General features: G+C 50.3%; 1 long non-coding RNA gene across 1 annotated transcript in view; it reads left to right on the top strand.

Annotated features, from left to right (window-relative positions):
• The first annotated feature begins 552 nt into the window (after positions 1-552).
• LOC123384901 overlaps positions 553-16,726 on the top strand; it is a 35,722-nt gene continuing 19,548 nt past the window's right edge. Inside the window, exons 1-2 of the long non-coding RNA XR_006596634.1 lie at positions 553-729; positions 892-1,098. This is a non-coding gene — a long non-coding RNA (uncharacterized LOC123384901). The remainder of the gene's footprint in view (positions 730-891; positions 1,099-16,726) is intronic.

The following is a 16,726-nucleotide window of genomic DNA, read 5'->3' as shown; positions in this document are numbered from 1 at the left end:
GGGCCGGAAGCTGGTGCTGAGCCTCGGTGGTGACCTGTGGCCTCTGGTTTGGAGGTTGCCAGGGACGCCGGCCCCGGCCCTTTGCAGCCATGAGATGCTCACTCTTTGGAGTAAAGAAATCGGGGAGGACGGGTTTGCCGTCCAGGCCGTCTCAAAAACAAGCAGTGTCCGTTATCAGCTGTGGAAAGCTGGTTTTAACGTGGGGGACCATTCAAGTGGGGTACAGAGACGGAGTCCTGCTTAGGAGGATAAGCCCCGTGGAGGGGCCCACAGGGTGCAGGGGGCGGAGGCTGACTGGAAAGTTCTAGCAACCTAGGTGGCACAATTGGCCTCTTTTTCTAAGTGTCTCCGAGGAAGAGGCAACATTGCGGTGTGTCACAGATTGCATTGTGTTCCCTCCGATTTCAGATGCTGGATTCCTGAGCCTCATTACCCTAGAATGTGACCATCTTTGGAAATAGGGTCCTGGCAGATGTAATCGGTTGAGATGAGGTCACACTGCAGTGGGGGGGGGGGAGGGGGGCGGGTCTCTCTGAGCCAATATGATTGGTGTCCTTGTACAGAGGACAAACTTGGACACAGACACGTGTCTGCAGACAGAGATGGGGGTGAAGCTTCCGCAAGCCAAGGGACACCAAAGATTGCCAGGAAACCACCAGAGGCTGGGAGAGAGGTATGGACCGGATGTCCCTCGCGGCCACCGAGGGAGCCAGCCTGCTCTCAAATCTGGTAAAGTTTGAGCAAGCGCTATTTTGAATTTCGCAAGCTTAGATGTGTGTCTTTAGGCGTAGTGGATGTCCGATTTAAAATCTCTGTGCACGTCCATTGTTTCTTGGTGGCAAACTCAACTTGTGTTTTGAGTAGTTAATTGTAGATTTGTCCGTATTTCAGCATCAAGTTTTGCTTTCAATGGCTCTTCCCAGTGAAAGTACACAACAGCCGTTTTTCAAGAGGCTGCCAGGGAGTGTCATTCGATGTCGCCGAGGAACCCCCCCACACAGATCTCATGAGACAGCGCACCCAGGCAGAGTGGGCCACGGTGGGCCTCCTCACTGCGGCCAGAAACCTCAAAATTGAAAATTCCCAGTACTTCTTCAGGTCAGTGTAAGCCGGTTTGGAAAACAGCCCCTTTTCTGTGAAACGTTAATGTCGTCTCTTAGATGTGGTTGTTAACACGCTAAATCTAGGCTCCTTAATATTCACGCACATCTATAACAACAGGGTCCCCCGTTGTCCGTGAAGCAACCTGAGATCTTTTTCTCTTTTATGGGAAGGAGGAGGAGGAGGAGGAGGAGGAGGGGGAGGAGGAGGGGGAGGAGGAGGAGGAGGAGAAGGGGAGGCAATCTGAGGGTTTTGCGTTTGGAGATGAAGGAGGATAGGGAAGCCGGAGAGTAATCTGGAGGGATTCAAGTCCTCCTTTGGTGAGGTTTGAAAGCAGCTGAAATCAAAGAGGGCGCCGTCATTACTTGTCCTGACACAGGATCAGATAAAGCCAGAACCTACCCCCTGCTTGCAGGCACCTTGCTGAAAGTCCCGAAGGTCAGTAGGGGATAATCAGGAAACGTGTTGGGGGAGCCAGCCAGTTAACTGCAGAGACTGTGATTTTGATCTGAGAAGAGAGAGGAAGGCGGAAGAGGTAGGAGGTTACAATCACTCTGGTCCCCCAAGTGTTCCTTAGACCCAGCATAAGATAAGGACGCACCGAAGACTGAAGAAATGAGCCTCCTCTATCGTTCTGTGAAATAGAAGGTGACAGAGATCTGGATGGCGACGTCTGCCAAAGGGAAAGTGCGAACTTTGTTCTTTTTTTTGCTGACGGTGCTGTTGTATTTATAGTAACCTAGTCATCACGGTGACAGGTCCCTCCTAAAATATCTGTGGGGAAACATCTGGAGCAGGTGGAGCCGTCACCAGGGTACCTTTCGTCGGGTAAATGAGCAAAATTGTTATGAAGGAATTTGTCTTCATTCAGGCTGCTGTAACGAAATCCTACAGACTGGGGCTTGTAAACAACGGGAATTTAATTCTTGCAGTTCTGGGGGCTGGAAGCCTGAGGTCTAGGTGCTGGCCCATCCAGCGTCTGGCGAGGACACGATTCCTGGTTCACAGAACCAGATGGTGTCTTCTCCCAGTGTCCTCACCAGGTGGGAGGGCCGAGGGAGGGAGCTCTCTGGGGTCTTTTCTAAAGGCACTGATTCCATTCTTGAGGGCTCTACCTCACTACCCCATCACCTCCCAAAGCTCCCATCTCCCGGGAACACCAATCACATTGAGGGTTAGGATTTCAACGCATGAATTCGGGGAGGATGCAAACATTCAGTCTGGAGCATACTGGAAAGACAAGATAACATATTGAAACACACAGAGGCATATCATGTTTTTTTTCCCCCTGACCTGATTGTGGGGAAGACCATAGGAAAGGAAATTTGTGGGGTGGACCCCGAAGGGGTTGTAATTCAGACGAGCAAATAACCTTTGAGAGGCAAGGTGGTTCTGTGGATATTCTGGAAAAAGGCTTTGAACCGTAATCTGCTGCTCTGCCCAGTGCTCGAAACACTGGAAAGCAGTTCTTATTCAATGAAAATAGCCGAGACGACAATCTCCAGGACTTCCTTTTCTTACAGAAATATGGTCAAGGCACAAGTTGCAAACCAGCTTTATTACTCTACGTTTAATATCCCTTATTTGTTTAGCGATTCTTTCAAAGTCCGAATGGAAGTCCAAAGTCCACCCCCGCTGCCTTTTTTTTTTTTTTTTTTGGTGACTCAAATAACTTTTTTCAGGAAATTGCTTGTATAGGTTTTCAAATGTTTTGTTATGAGTTTTCCAGGCCCCTCCCTAGAATGGAGCTGTTGCCCTAAAACCTGAATTTAGCTTTATATCCACTTGAGAAACTGTCTTAGCCGGGGCTCCAGGCCATCCTGCCCAATCCACGGCAACTGAAGCTTAGGGAAACTTCTGAGCCTCGCCTGGTTTTCCAGATCTTTCTCCCCACCCCCCCCCCTCCCCGCCCCCCTGCCGACAGCTGTTGCTTGTGTATCTGCAACAGGAATATCCTCTGGGTCCCACGGTCAGTTGTGCTGGGGTACAGGGAGGGTTGTCCTCTGGGTCCGCCGGTCGGTTGTGCTGGGGTACAGGGAGGGTTGCAAAATCCTGACCGAGGCCCCTTAGCTCTTTGGACCCCTGGCTCATGCACCTGTTTTCCTCCTTCCCACCACACAAAAACCTTAAGATCAGTCATGATAACAGGATGGTAATAATACAATAATACAGTAGGTACGGTTCCTGGACAATGTATTTATTTATTTAAATAAACAAACTAACATCTGTACAGTTCTCAGACCCTTCTGTCTCTCTCTCTCTCTCTTTTTTTTTTTTTTACTGGTTATTTATATTTGACAGAGGGGGAGAGAGCACAAGCAGGGGAGGGGAGGAGAGAGAGAGAGACAGGATCCAGAGCGGACTCTGCTCCCACAGCAGCAAGCCCGATGTGGGGCTTGAACTCGTGAACTGTGAGATCATGACCTGAGCCGAAGCCAATGTTCAACCGACTGAGCCACCCAGGTGCCCCCTGGGTGAACAATTGATCGAAATGAAAGGACAGAGCCTGGGAGGAAGGAGAGGCTTTCCCGTGTAAACATGAGGGGCTGGAGCCCAGGGACAACCAAAAAGTCCCAAGTTACTGGAGCAACAGCCCCAGGGAAGCTCAAACCGCCTGCCTGTGCGCCCGGGTGGCGGTGAGCAGAGACCCGGAGCTGATGCAAGGGGACGTTCACCATTGTGCTGGATTGTCCCCCGTGCAGGCAAGAATGTTCAGGAAAATAAAAGCCCCCAAGATGATTTCTTACATCTTCAATTACTACAGTCTTCGTAAGATTGTAGAAGCATGCCTTCTCTGACAAGGTCAAATTTATAAATTTCAGGCCTGGGAAAACTTAAGGATTTTTCTCAGCCTTTAAAAAAGATAGCAGTGGGGGGGATCACGTGTCAGCGTTTGCCTTTAAAATAAAATCAAGCGTGTGGGTGTTGGAATCAAGATGCTGTTGGGCAGGTATGATTTAATAAATATTTTCACGGAACAGAGGGGGAAGAGGGTCGAAGACATTGCATCAAGGGACGCTGACGCCCTTGACTAGAGGGATCTTATAATTTATTATAATTTATTTCCAAACATGTTCATCTTTTAAAAACATTTTTTTTAAAGTTTATTTCTTTATTTTGAGAGAGAGAGAGAGAGAGTGAGCAAGGAGGAGAGGGACAGAGAGAGAGGGAGAGAGAATCCCAAGCAGATACCACGCTGTCTGCGCAGAACCCAATGCGGGGCTTGATCTCATGACCATGAGATCACGACCTGAGCCCAAATCAGGAGTCAGACGCTTAACTGACTGAGCCACCCAGGCGCCCCCCCTCCCACCCCCAGAACATTTTATTCTAAAATAATTTCAGATGGATGGAAAATTTACCAAAAAAAAAAGGGTATCAGGGCTCCCATACTGCCTGTTCTTGGGGTGGTAGGATGAATCATACCTACCAGGTTATACTGCCTGGAAGCAGAGAGTGTCAGCTTGTAGGGCAGAAAGAGGCTCCCCCCCTGAAGGCTCCCCCTTGCCTCTAGGACTTTGCATGGGGGGTTATCCTGCATGATCCACGTGGGTCCCTACCGGTTTTGGAAATGCCCTTATAAGAGGGAGGGCAAGGGAGATTTGACTATAAAGAGAAGTTGACGAAAGAAGCAGGACCCTCCCTGGGTGACGTACTTTGAAGCTAGAGGAAGGGGCCATGAGCCAAGGAGAGGGCCAGGGAATCTCCCCTCCCCCTGCCGGGGCACCCCGCCCTGCCGCCCCCTGACTTCAGCTCACCGAGACCGACCTCACACTTGTGGCCTCCAGGACCTCAAGAGAATACATTTGTGTTGTTTCAAACCACTAAAGTTGTGCTAATTGGTCACAGCTGCAATAGGAAACGAATCAACCCAGATTCACTTATTCTTAACATGTTACCCCATTTGCTTTTCTGTTCCCTCATTCTTCCCCTTATGCGTATAGACGCTTTGTTATGGGTGGTGGTGCTGTAACCCCTGCGAATCAGGGGAGAGTAGTGACCCGGCATGTTTTCTGTAGTAAAAGGGGACAGGACAAGAAGTCAGACCAGGGCTGCTCTGGGAAGATCAGCTTGGTCCACCAACACGCTTCATGATTTTCTACTGCCTTGGCCAGTGGAGACGTTGTCCTGTGCTGTCGACCTGTCCTTCCGGAAGATGCTTTCCACGCCTTCTCGTGGGCTCTGCACGAACACATGCCTCTCGTTGGTCTGCACTGGGGAGTCCCTGCGTACCACCAGGACCTGGTGGCCCCCCTCCATCCTGACCTTGGGTCACTGTCACCTCTGGGTCTCCCTGGGCGAGCTAGCTCCTTTGGGCCATGGACCCTCATGCACACCTGTCCCTGCCTGTCCACTTACCTGGCGAACTCGTATTCACCCAGCAGCCTTAGCCTGCCATCATCCCCCTGGGAAAGCCTTCTTCTGTACCCCAGTTTTCCACCACCGCCCCCACCCGCATACTAGTTTAGAGTTCTGGTGGATACGTCCACATTACCTCGTGCTTTTCCGTGTAACACGTGTCATTATTATAAGGACTTAATCGTGTGTGTATGTAGCATGCTGGTGAGATTCAAGCACAAAAAACATCGCCTATCTCCTACACATCTGGGATGTTCCCAATTATGGAAAAAACAAGTCATTTGACTTCCTGCCTTTGGCCATGTGGGGGTGATGCAAATCCCTCCCAGCTTGGGTATGTGAGGGGGTGCCGGATCGCTGAATCATCTTTTCAGATTTCTTTTTCCTCTGTCTTAGCAAAGGCTGCACTTCCCTTTGGCGTCTATAATGCCTGGCAAAGGAGGCAGGGGTTTTCATTAGGAGGCCACAGGTCTTTGGGAGGGAGGGGACTGAGCTCCCTGCAGTAGCCCCCATTTCAACGTGGGGGACGCCGGAGAGAGGGCGGAATGCCTGGACAAGCCTGCCGGGGGAGAGGAGAGACCGAGCTGGCATGATTTTGCAAAACTCGCAGCAACCATTTTGCCTGAAGCTGGAGCCACCTACGTGCCTAAGCATCTGGTCCTGGACTGGGTGCTTTGGGAGCGATGAGGGCGTGTGTGAGTGTGACTTAAGTAAGCGGTGCACCGGATCCTGGGTCCGCCCGCAGGCTCCTCGCTGGATCCGGTGCGTGAAAGCACCTGGGGACGCTTGTGTGCTCGACTGGGAAGGGTCAGCACAACAGTATGTTTGTACCCCTGTCTAGTGAGAGTAGATCACACCAGAGAGCTGTGATCGCGTCTGCCCTCCACGACAGAGTGACAATATCTTGAGGGCAAGGCTGTGTCTCATTACCTGGGGCAGCTGATAGACCTCGCGCTGCCTGGGACGATGCTTTGTTGAATGAACGGATGGAATGACACCACAGTAAGAAGATCCACTCGAGGGGCGCCCGCGTGGCTCAGTCGGTTGGGTTGGCTGTCCCACTTCGGCTCAGGTCCCGATCTCACGGTTTGTGAGCTCGAGCCCCGCATCGGGCTCTGTGCTGACAGCTCAGACTCTGCTTTAGGTCCTCTGTCCCTTCTCTGTCTGCCCCTCTCCTGGTCGCACGCTCCCTCTCTCTCAAAACTAAACATTAAAAAAAAAAAAAAAAAAGAATATCCTCTCCAATATCAACTTCTCCACAGACCTTCACAACTAACCTCACTCTCTTCACTTGGTTTGGTAAATGCAGGAAAGCTCTACGTTATCTACCTATCTCTGTATCTACGTGTATATATATGAGTAGTACTTGCATGTATAACATCTATTTCCAGGATCATCGTTTTTAATTTTTTTGTGCTTTTTTTTTTAATGTGTATTTATTTTGAGAGAGAGGAGGGAGGGGTGGAGAGAGAGAGAGGGAGAGAGAATCCCAAGCAGGCTCTGTACTGTCAGCCCACAGCCTGACACCGGGCTCAATCCCATGATCTGTGAGCTCATGACCTGAGCCGAAACCAAGAGTTCAACCCGTAACCACCGACTGAGCCACCCAGGCACCCCTATTTAAAAAATTTCTTTAACAATTTCTGTATTTTCTGGGACACCTGGGTGGCTCAGTCAGTTGAGCGTCCGACTTCGGCTCATATCATGATCTCCCAGTTTTTGAGTTCCAGCCCCGCGTCGGGCTCTGTGCTGACAGCTCGGAGCCTGGAGCCCGTTTCAGATTCTGTGTCCCCCTCTCTCTCTGCCCCTCCGCCACTAACACTGTGTCTCTGTCTCTCTCAAAAATAAATAAACATTAAAAATTCCTGTATTTTCTGAGTTGGGAAAAGCAATGGGCATATATTAATTCTAAAATTACTTTTTAAATTAAAAAAATATATATATATTTTAGAGAGAGTGCACATGAGCAGGGTGGAGGGGCAGAGGGAGAGAAACTTTTTTTTAAAGTTTGTTTATATTTATTTTGAGAGAGAGAGAGAGAGAGAGAGAGAGAGAGAGAGAGAGAATGTGCAAGGAAGGCCCAGAGGGACAGAGAGAGAGAGTCTCAATCAGGCTCCATGCTGTGAGCATAGAGCCCAATTTGGGGCTTGAACCCATGAACCGTGAGATCATGACCTGAGCCAAAGTGGGGCGCTTAACCGACTGAGCCACCCAGGTGCCCCCAGTATTATTTTAAAATTCTGCACATTATGTTTGACTACTTTTCTTCTGTCTAATTGACCTACTATTTCTCTATCAGTTCTTTGGTGGGACCATAATGTTCTTTTTTAAAGTTGCATTACCTCACGACATTTTCAGTTGAAAAACCTGCCACTTTTGAAGCCCCAGAACTCCCTTCCCTCCCCCAGGACAGTAGCTGTATTCTTAGTGTCCTTTAAGAAAATACCTGTAAAATCTGAAGTTCCAGAGAGTTCACCGTTCATCAACCACTGCTCTATGTTATCCCGGAAAAACACCTACACGCTTCTCTGTACTCGAGCTGGTCTCCACGTGAGAAGACTAAGCATCGTCTTCCAGGATGTAATGTGGGGGCCAGGGAGGCTCCCCCTGCACCCCAACACCTTCCCTTTAGTTGGAGAAAACATTTCTTCTACAACTGAGGGGGAGAAAAGTCCTTGGCTTGAATTCACTTTCTGCAGTCTATGCCTGGTGTGGGGTTCTGGCATTCGAATCGGTGGCAGGGGCACACTGAATGACCCTTTTGAGAACCAAGTAGCAAAGTCCCCCCGGGGTAGGGAAGAAATGGGCTGATAAAGGGAAGCCGGAGGTGCCAGAGAGGGAGTTCACCAAGTTCACGGTTTTGTCCGGGGCGCAGGCTGGTCCTCCGTCTCTGAATGCTTTTATAACTGTTTTCGGCTGACTTGACATGGAAGTTTGCATAAAATAGGCTTATTTAATAGAAACCGACCTTGTTCTTTTTCCGGGCCCGCAATGGAAATTTTCAATCGGAGAAAGTCTGTTTAATAAATGCATTTTGTAAACATTACATCGAATTTGCCCAAAGTGTCTTTACTTTCATGCTGTTTTGCACAATGAGTTCCATCCGGGAAAAGCCACATTTTTCGGGGGTGGGAGTGAATTTCTTCTATTTTCTTCTCAGGACAGTCTGTGAAATCACCACTCTCCCTGGTGCTTTTGACCAGAAAAATGAAACTTCATGAGGTGATGGGGCAGTTGGGGGGCTGCTCGTGATGAATCAGCAGCAGTTTCTGCATGACCGTTCAATTTTTAATGCTGTGAACTGACTTTTTAGCCCGAGAACACCTACTGGAAAGCACTGGCCCCTGCAGTGTGTTAATTACCCAAGGTCCATGTTCCACCCCTTGCGATGAATTTCATTCTGCAGGTGTCTTAGGAAATGAGAGAGTTGTCTGGGGGTGGGGGTGGGGGTGGGTTGCATTTCTTTAATAGGGCAAGATACATATCCGACGTGGGAAGGATCATGAGGAATCATCCAGGGGGCATGGCTCTTCCAAGGAGAAACCCCAAATCAAAAAGATCCCAAAGCACTAGTTGTCGGCGGGGCTATAATGATGAGGCGTTATTCTGGCTTCTAATTTGCACTGCGTGTTAGTAGAGGGATTCCTTTGGAGTCCCAGCCATTCCCAGCAAGTCTCAGGCTTCATTTGTTTTCCCAGTGGCAGGAAAATATTCACATCCATATCCAAACTCGCAAATTGAATCCAGAAATTTACTGAAGACTGAGGAAAGTGTCCTATGGTAATAACCACTCCTCCAAACTGTGGAAAAGCCGAAAATCTCTTTAGCACATGGAAGGCAACGGTATTGGGTTGTTGGAGGCGAGAGCTGTGTTCCTCTCCGTTCCCATTTGTCTCTGTGACCTACATACAGTGTCCCCCGAAACTGTGGGGGATCCACACGGATATGAGAGCAAGCAGGGTCCCCGGCCCACCCCGGGGTTCTGGCCTGGTGCAGTCAGGTTAGCCTAAAGAGACCGAGAGGTGGGATGTTCCAGAGGGAAGAACACAGTCCCAGCTCTCCGGTATCCGGCAAGGTTGTAAGAGTGTGATTCCGTGCCCCAGGTGACAGCCGAGGATTTGCTTCTGATCCAAAGTCAGCCATCCTCAAGCTGAACAGCAATCTACAAGTTGGCCTTGCTTTAGCACTCTGACCCCAGGGGTGACTGAACACCTGACCCTTGGGGCGCCTGGGTGGCTCCCGTGGTTACGCGTCCAGCTCTTGGCTTTGGTTCAGGTCATGATCTGACGTTGTGAGTGCGAGCCCCGCACTGGGCTCTGGGCTGACAGCGCAGAGCCTGCTTGGGGTTCTCTCTCTCTGCCCCTCACGCTCTCAAAATAACATGAAACCACCCCCACCCCCCACCCCCCGCCCAAAACACAAAAACCTGCCGCTTGTTCAAAGACTGTGAACGGAGACCCACTGAAAGGGACGCAGGAAGTTTTTGAGATGTAAGAAACACCCAGACAGCCTCAGCTTCTGTGAGTCCTGGTTATGTGGCTGCCGGATGGCTTTTCTTCGAACACATGTTTTAACCTTTCTGTGTGTTTTAACGCTCGACTGCTGCAGACCTGTGGACCTTAAGGTTGAGTGCTTGAAAGCACATGGTGGGTTAGGAATTCGGGCAGGGCTCACGATGCTACTCCTCGTGCCGTCGGTGGGTCTCACTTTTTCCTCCGCTCGGCGGACCGTTGGGGCTGAGCTGGAAGGTCCAAACAGGCTTTGCTCACGCGGCTGGCTCCGCGGTGCCCCTTTCTCGCCACATGAGCCAGCTTGAGCTTTTCACCACTTGCTGACTTGGGAGTAGTCGGCCTTCCGGCATGGAGACGGGCTTCCAAGCAGCAGGCTGAAGAAAGCTGGAAGGCTGGCCTCGGCACAGGCACGGCACCACTGTTGCCACATTTGGTCGCTTGCGGCACTGTCCGAGACCAGTGGGAACCCAAGGGGAGAGGGACAAGGGTTTTCCTCCGGCTTGAGGAGCAGCATAGGCTGCCAGAGGGGTAGAGAATGGATGGTGGCCGTCGTGGGAGACCGTCCCCTATGCACCCGCCCCCATTCATACGTTTGTGCCCTCACCCCCAAGGTGATGCTGTTTGGAGGAAGGGCCTTTGAGAGGTGAGTACCGTCAGATGAGGTTAGGAGTGCGATCCTTGTGACGCCATTAGTGGCCTTTTGAAAGGAGAAGGGACACGAGATCTCCGTCTCCCTGTCACGTGAGGCCACGGCAGCGAAGCAGCCATCTGCAAACAAGGAAGGGAGTTCGCCAGACCCTGCGTCTGCCAGCACCCGATCTCCGACTTGCAGCCTCCAGGACTCTGGGAAATAAACGGTTGTTACTTCAGCCCCCAGACTATGGTATTTTGTGATGACAGCCCCAATGGACCAAGACGCGACAGCAAGAGACAGAATTTAACGGAGCGAGGGGCTGGTAGGACTCCTTGCCTTTGAGGCTGAAAAGTACAACTTGCGGAGACGCGCTGAGTCATCGCTGCAGGCAGCGAATGGCACGGAGGGCGCTGCTCGGCGGGCGCGGTTCTTGGCAGTGAGGACGCCGAGTGAGTAACAGGATGGAGAAGAAGGTCCTTTCTCGGAGCGACTGCATCCGACGCCTGGAAGGAGGGCACTTCTCTCCTGGCTTCCGGACCTGGCTCAGTCCGTGGAAAGTCCATATGCTTTCTCCTCCTCTCCCTTCCCTCCTGCCTCTTGCAGCCTCCTCGGATACACAGACTCGCAGCACAGACAGCCTGTGCCACCCCCCGGGGTGCGGGCAGAAGACAGCTGTGACGGCATGCCCCCCCTCCCACCCCGGTCCCCTCTCTCACCCCTGGGGCTCACCTGTCACCAGCCACTTCCAGCTGCAACGTACGAAGCCTCTCGGCAGGTGGTCACTCTGGCGTTCCTGGAGGCTGAGGGCTTTCAGTGGGTTTTGTTTTTGTTTGGAGACCGGCTCCCTTCTGGTGGCCATATGTAGCCCCTCAGGCCTCCCATAAACCACCCTGGCGACAAGGCAGGGCCCTTAACATCATTCTAGTTTTTCGTAGACGCGCTAACCTGAAATTAAGATACGATTCGTTCATCTTGTTAAGAAGATGGGTCTCTCAAGTCAGGTTCATCTACTAGTGCATTTCCCGGCCATTCACATACTCAGGGAGAGCCTTTTCTGCTCCTGAACCTTCCAACGTTTCAGTCTACGCCCGGGGGCCCTAATTTGGGGCAGGACTGGGTTCCTTTCACCCCTTCTATCAATCGTTTTTTGCTCCCTGTGCAAACACGGCTTTGTCATTGTTCCAAAAATAGGTGCTTTCAAGGAGCCAGGTAACTGGTTGATCTTGTTCTCCTCTATGGCTGTTTTTACTTGTAGCAACAACGAGAAGACGTGACCACCATTTTTCACCGCCGTGAAACGGTTCTCTCGTGGATATAAACAACTCACCTTTTGGCCTTGTAGTTTACTCACTGGGGAGCATGATTATTTTTTTTATTGCCTTGTAAAGTAGCTTGCCTGTCACATTATAGCTTAATTGGGAACACAACATAATAAATAATTTAAAATAGGAATATTGCTGTCTGTATAGGGAGGCGAGGAAAACACAACCCAGAGTAGGTCCCTCTGGTGTTGCTCAAGGGTTCTAGACTTGTGGTGCCTTAAATAAAATTTGCACCGAGAATGCCTCTGAATCTTCTCTTTCAAAATTTGTTTAATGTTTATTTATTTTTGAGAGAGAGAGAGAGAGAGACAGCGGGGGAGGTGCAGAGAGGGAGGGAGACACAGAATCCGAAGCAGGCTCCAGGCTCCGAGCTGGCGGCACAGGGCCCGACACGGGGCTCGACCCCACGGACCTCGCGATCATGACCCGAGTCGAAGCTGGGCATTTAACCAACTGAGCCACCCGGGCACCGCTACCTCTGGATCTTTTCTCAAGCTGTTCTGCCTCTAATTCCCCAATAAAAACAGGTCACGTGGTTTTGTTTTCCCATCTGCAGATTGAGGGTTTCTTGTCATCAGATGTGTTCGGTGGAAAGGATCTTAATACCTTTCCTTTGTAGCTCCATGGGTTTGTTAATAGCACCCACATCACAGAGCCGCTGGCCATACACGAGACGGCCACACAGCCTGGCAAAAAGCAAAGATCGAACGACTATCAGGCTTAAAGTCAAGGGCTTTCTTCCAAACTGGACCTTTAGATGCCAACAGAGCCGACTCCGTCCCTGGAAACACGCTCGAGATGTTGCTGTGAACATAGTTTTCAGATGTGATGAACACTTTCAACCTGTTGACTTTCAGTAAAGCAGTCGTCCCCTTACTCTGAGCTCATCCCATCAGCGGAAGGCCTCAAGAGCCAATACTGAGCTTTCCAGGAGAAGGAATTTTGCCTCAAGCCCACAGCACCGAGATCCTGCCTGAACTTCGGACCTGCCAGCCTGACCTACCGACTGTAGGCTTGCCAGTCCCGTGATCACGTGAGCCAATTCTTTAAAATCACTCTGTCTCTCCAAACAGATATGTGTCTCGTTGCTTCTGTTTTTCTGAAGGACCCCGACTAATACACTGTGCTCCTGTGCTATTTGAATTTATCTTTAACCACAGCCGTGTATTATTTTCAGAAAAGAAACTACTGGATTTCAGGGTGTAGATAGACGTGGGGCAGACTCTTGGATGCTTCTTCACTCAACACCTGAGACGTGCAGGCATGGAGACTGTCTGCTACAGAGTCACTTCAGGAGCCCCCGGGGGGCAGAAGGGTGAGGGTGTGCCAGCTTGTGGCTTCTGGACGGGCAGGTGCTAACTAGACTCGAATTCCTAAAGTGGAAGTTGGCCTCCACGAAGTATCAGTTGTCAAAATGGAAAATGCTGTTTCGTGACCATTGGGAACCTATTGTGGGTAATCAGGAAATCATGGAGTTGTTTGAGGGGAATATGTGGTATTTTTGATATAAGCACTTAATCTTTTGAAGTGTGGGGATAGTTTGGGGGACAACCAAGCAAGAATTTACTTCTGAGTAGCAGAGAAAGGAGGAAATCTAGCCATTTAACTCGCTGTGTAACTATGTGTAAACTTAAGCCTTGTTCCTTCCTAAAAACGAGAAAGTTGGAGGTAAATGATCTCGTAGATTCATTGTCCAGTTCCACAGGGTGACAGGTTCCTGAGGATGCCGTCCTGCCCCGCCGCGCTGTCTCACGCTCTTTGCCTGTGAGCACACTCCCTTGACCAGCTGTGCTGAGAACCAGGCGGTGGTCCCAACCCAGGATGGCGTCACTGCTCAGCTGCGGGGCAGTTGGATGAGGTGGTTTGTCTGGAACTGATTAGAAGGTCCAGAGACGAGGTGAGAAACCAGAAGCAGCCTTGTGGTGGGGGACTCGGGAAAATGCCAAGAAGTTGGGCATAGCAAAGCAGCGATCGGGAGAGCCGCATGCGGGAGGAACGTGGATTTCCGTACATCCAATGGCGACGTTGCCCACAACGTTGGCCTGGACCTTGATCTGATGCGAACTGATAGCTGATGCCCTTAGGTTGGAAGTCGGTGGCGAGGCGCTTTCTCCTACCCAGTCGCTGCTGTGTGTGGAGCACTCCGCACGGGTTATGGTTAATCTGGATTAATCTTCACCACGAACCTGTGAGGTTGGCATTATTTTCCTAAGTTTATTGTATTTATTTTGAGAGAGAGGTGGGGGAGGGGCACAAAGAGAGGGAGAGAGAGAGACAATCCCAAGTAGGCTCCACCTGCCAGCACGGAGCCCGACGAGGGGCTTGAACTCCTGAACCGTGAGATCACGACCTGAGCCGAAATCAGAGTTGGATGCTTAACTGACTGAGCCCCCCCAGGCGCCCCTTATTTCCCTAATTTTTACTACGCGATGATACTGAGGCTCAGATACTGAAAGAGTTTTCCTAGGGTCAGAGAGCAGAGTATTCAAATGGGAAATAGTGGAGCTAACATTCTGCCTTCGGTCTTTCTGACCCCAAATCCATAGATGATCCATTATACACCTGTGCTTTGAGTGATTGGCTAAAGACTGAATGAACAAATGAATGCATATTTGACGGGCGGGTTTAACATCTTACAGCAAGAAATACCCCGTCCCTTGCATCATGCATTTAAAAATAATTTTCGGGGGCGCCTGGGTGGCTCAGTCGGTTGGGCATCCGACTTCGGCTCAGGTCACGATCTCGCAGTTGGTGAGTTTGAACCCCGCGTCAGGCTCTGTGCGGACAGCTCGGAGCCTGGAGCCTGCTTCGGATTCTGTGTCTCCCCCTCTCTCTGCCGCTCCCCTGCTCATGCTCTGTCTCTATCTCCCAATAATGAATAAACATTAAAAAAAAGTTTAAAAAAATTTTCAAGGGGCTCAATTGGTGGTTGATTTCAGCTCAGGTCACGATCCCAGAGTCGTGGGATCGAGCCCCCCTGTGGGGCTCCACACAGAGCATGGGGCCTGCTTGTGACTCTCTGTCTCTTTCTCTTTCTCCTGTGCTCTCTCAAATATAAATAAATAAATAAGTTAATTAATTAATTAAGAATAATTTTCAGAATTGCACTTATAAGGGTGGGGAGGGGCCTTTAACCAATGTGGGGCTTTGGCTTTGCAGACCCTCTGAGGGCAGGAAGAGCACAGAACCAATTCCGTCCTTTTTAGGCTAAGAATTTGGCCAAGTGGGGCTCGGGGAGCTGCTCAAGGGTGCTGGTTTCAGACGGATCCCAGAGCCACCCATACATAAATGCTTGCTGCTTTAAGCTCTTTATCTTTTTCCAGCCGGGGATTTGGTGCCCAAAGTCTCCCCCTTCGACATGGAGCTGACACGCTGGGTAGATGAGATAAGTCCCATCAACTGTGTCACTGCCTCACCTCATGGTTAGTCACGCATGCTTGTTTTTATGAATGGTGTTGAAGAAAGAATTCATGACTATGGGGCTTGACTCAGACAGGGGTCCAGATGCTGTAGTCAGAGAAGCCTCTTCCAGGGCTTTGGGAACAAAGAAAGCACCCCGTCCTCCCTACACACACACACACACACACACACACACACACAGACGTTCTTCTCCGGAGAAAGCCCCTCGGAGAAACGGCGATGGCACACTGTCACGAGTCACCGCTAAGTGAGACATTTTACCTAAAACCACGGAGAAGTGTGAGGGGTGAGTTGAGCAGCCTCCACTCAGCCCTCACCCCAGCATGGATTGTCTTATCAAGTCACCGTGTCCCATCCTACAGAGACAAGGGCCAGCCGGCCTCAATGTTGTGGGGCAGGCAGAAAACCCGGGAGCCTGGTGGGCCGCAGAGGGCAGCCCTGGGTTGGCTCCAGTGCGGGGCTCAGGAGCTGGTAGAGGAAAACCAGAGCGTGGCCAGATACTTGTGGTTTGACAGATAGGAAATATGTGCATTCGACTCTTTGGATGTTTTGGGAGGGATTGTAAAAGCAGGTAAACCGGGGCGCCTGGGTGGCTCCTTCGGTTGAGCATCTGACTTTGGCTCAGGTCACGATCTCTTAGTTCGTGAGTTCGAGCTCCGCATCGGGCTGTCTGCTGTCAGCGCCGAACCCACTTCGGATCCTCTGTCCCCCTCTCTCTGTGCCCCTCCCCCGCTCAAGCGCCCCCTCCCCCCTCAAAAATAACGAAATCATTTAAAAATTGGGCAAACCATTTTAAAGATATGAACTTACGGGTTAGAAGTGTAAACTGATTAATGACCCCAGTTTTGAAGAATTTCAATAAAAATCATTTAGGCTTTTTTTTTTTTAGTCATAGAATTATGTTTTCTGAATGAAATATGGATCAGAGAGAACGCAGAAATGGTAGCCACACACCTCTCTCCGTTTGGTTTGTTCACGGGGTCGTGAACTGCCCATGTACCTGGTGTGTGGCCTCCAGAAAGTTCTTTCACTTTTCTGAGCCTCAATGCCCTCATCTATTATTTTAAAATAAGCACATTGGATTGTACGAGCCTTCCATGACTTTCTGGGTCTGAAATTCTCTGATTTTTCCATAACTCGTTCATTTGTTTTTCCCCCGATCCAGTTTCAGTCAGGAAGGGGGGAGAGAAAGGGCAGTGAGGGAGGGGAAAAAAAAAAAAAGACAACTATTGAACAAGCATCAACCAAATACCAAGCACCATAGGCTCATTATTTCATTTAATTATCGTAACAAATGTGGGAAGCACATAGCATTATTGTCACGTTGGACAGGTGGAGACACAGAGGTTAAACTTTGCCTGAGGTTGAGCGATTGATGT

This window comes from Felis catus, chromosome A1 (genome assembly GCF_018350175.1).
Source record: "Felis catus isolate Fca126 chromosome A1, F.catus_Fca126_mat1.0, whole genome shotgun sequence".
NCBI lineage: Eukaryota > Metazoa > Chordata > Mammalia > Carnivora > Felidae > Felis > Felis catus.
This window is presented reverse-complemented; position numbering and strand designations above follow the sequence as displayed.